Below are 2755 nucleotides of genomic sequence, written 5' to 3' on the forward strand. Positions count from 1 at the left end.
AAGACAGAGTCACCAGACAGACACAGAGAGAAAGACAGAGTCACCAGACAGACACAGAGAGGAAATGAGAGGTGCAAGATGGAAGACAGGTAACACCACCTGACAGATAGATTTTAAAATATGGCTTAATTTAAGGTATAAGAGCTAGCTGAGATGAACCTAAACCAAAAGTCAAGCTTTCATAATTATTAATAAGTCTCTGGGTCATTATTTGCAGGCTAGTAGTCCAAAAAGAAAGCTTGCTATATATGGAACCCAACATGGGACACGTATTTCCACACAGAACCTGAGAAATCTTAAAACAAACAAACAAGCAAACAAAAACTAACAGGGCTTCCTAGTAGCCAGTGACTGTGCCTAACAGAGGCACAGCTGTTATGCAGCAGAGCCCTTCAGTGCAGTCAATGTGCTAGGTACAAACTTCTGCTGCTCCTTGGACTCAACAGCTTCTCAGAGCCAGGGCAGTTAGGCATTGTTCTTTTTGCTGCCTGCAGACCTAGGGGGTGGAGCCCCCCAGCAGCCTACCATGCACTAATGTGCTAAGTAGAGCCATGCCATGGCAGCCTAGCAGTTTACGATTTGGCTCACACAATCAGAGGAGAGTGCAGAAACACAGAAGTCAGATCCAGACAGAAAAAAAAATGAACAGATATAATAAGTTTAAGAACATGTTTAGATGCTGAAGAAAGAAAAGAAAATATTATAGACACTCAGAGAAAATAAATAATTTAAAAATAATAAAGTCTTTAAAGAAAGAGTAAAGTAATATTTTTAAAAAGTCATATAAATTTGAGGAAATATACAGGGCATCTGGATCCTGCACAGTGTCTTGTTGGCTTTGAAGTTTTTGAATGATGATGAACAAATAAAATGGCAGTGTCTGAGAGACACTAACTTATGGAAGGGACTGCTGAATTAAACCAGTCTATATACCTTAGAAATGTCTCAGCTTCAAGATGGAAGCCAGGAAATATATTGTATTGTGAGAGAGGTTATGCCTTTGTTTCCATAAGCAGAAAAAAAATATGATTCACTTCAGAATTAATGAAGATCATAATTGATCGGGGGAGGCCAAACTGTCTGGTTTTGTGTGTCATCGGAGGTAGGATTCTCAGTTAAATGCCTCAATGAGATCCATCAGTAAGGCGTTTTCTCAATTAGTGCTCAATGGGGGAGGTGCCATCCCTAAGCTGCTGGTCCTGGGTTCTACAGGAAAGTGGGTTGAACAAGCCAGAGGAAGCAAGTCAGTAATCAGCTCCCCTTCATGGCTTATGCATCCCACCTCGGGGATCCTGCCCTGTTGGAGTGCCTGTCCTGACTTCCTTTGGTAATGAACAACAAGGAAGAAGTGTAAGCCAAATAAACTCTTTCCTCCCCAACTTGTCTTTTGGTCATGGTGATTCATCACAGTAATAGAAACCCTAACTAAGACAGAGACCTTCTGAAGATCTTGACTACAGACATGAAAAAAGAAGCCAAAAAAGCTGACAGGACAGGTGGCATGTATGCTGATCCTTTACTATGGGAACAGCTCTGAGACTGTTAAGACATGATAAATCTTGTTAACTAGAGTCCTCATGACTCATTATTACACCTCACCCTTTTTACAGCATGATAGGGGTTTGGTTATACAGCCCAAACAAACTTATAAAGTTGACAGATATCTTTTACCTGCTCAAACATAGAATAAAACGTTATCGTTAACTGACTTGTGCACACTGCATATTTCCATACTTGTGTTAATACAGATATAAATATTAAACTTAAAAGTTTATGTGTTTTCAAACAACAACAACAAACAGGCAACAATAAAGACAAGTATCTCCAGGTGATCCAACCTCTCAGAATGGCTCTGTTGAAGTTTTCTCAAAATTCTGCATCAATTCCAAAACTGCTAGCTGAGATGGTCCAATCTCCCAGACTATCCAGCCAAGACCTCAGGTAAGCTCTATACTGTTGTAGGAGGCCAATTGTTCATTCCTGGCTATCCAGACCATGAAATAATCACTCACAAACCATATTATTTGCAATACTGTTTGGCCAATATTTTAAATATATTTCTGGCTAATTCTTATATCTTAAACTAACCAATCTCCATTAATCTGTGTATCACCACATGACTATGGCTTACTGAGTAAAGTTCGGTCTGGTGTCTGTCTCCAAGCAGGGCTACATGGCATGGCTTCTCTGCCTCTCTCTCTCTCTCTCTCTCTCTCTCTCTCTCTCTCTCTCTCTCTCTTTTTCTCTCCTCTCTCTCTCTCTGACTTTCAGCCTGACTTTGCTCTGTTAAGCCATTGGCCAAAAGCAGCTTCTTTATTATTCAATGGCAATAAAGCATATTCACAGCATACATCACCTCCAACATCACCTCTCCCCTTTTCTGTGTGAATAAGAGAAAGGTTTTAACTTTAACATAGTAAAATTACATATAACTAAACAGTTATCAAGCAAGAATTATAGTTACAATATTTATATCTGTTTTATCTTTTATTGTGACTAAGGAAAACTATAACTATCTGTTCTTCAACTCCATCAAAGACACCCACCCCTCCTCCAGCCAATAACTTTAAAGAGGTTAAATCAGGTTAGGGTGAGACCTTTTGGGTACCCAGAGAAAAACCACTGGCCAGCCCAGGGCGCTCTCTCTCTCTGTCTCTCTCTCTGTCTCTGTCTCTCTCTCTGTCTCTGTCTCTCTGTCTCTCTCTCTGTCTCTCTCTCTGTCTCTCTCTCTCTCTCTCTGTCTCTCTCTCTGTCT

The sequence above is a fragment of the Microtus ochrogaster genome, unplaced genomic scaffold, assembly GCF_000317375.1.
Source record: "Microtus ochrogaster isolate Prairie Vole_2 unplaced genomic scaffold, MicOch1.0 UNK33, whole genome shotgun sequence".
Classification (NCBI taxonomy): domain Eukaryota; kingdom Metazoa; phylum Chordata; class Mammalia; order Rodentia; family Cricetidae; genus Microtus; species Microtus ochrogaster.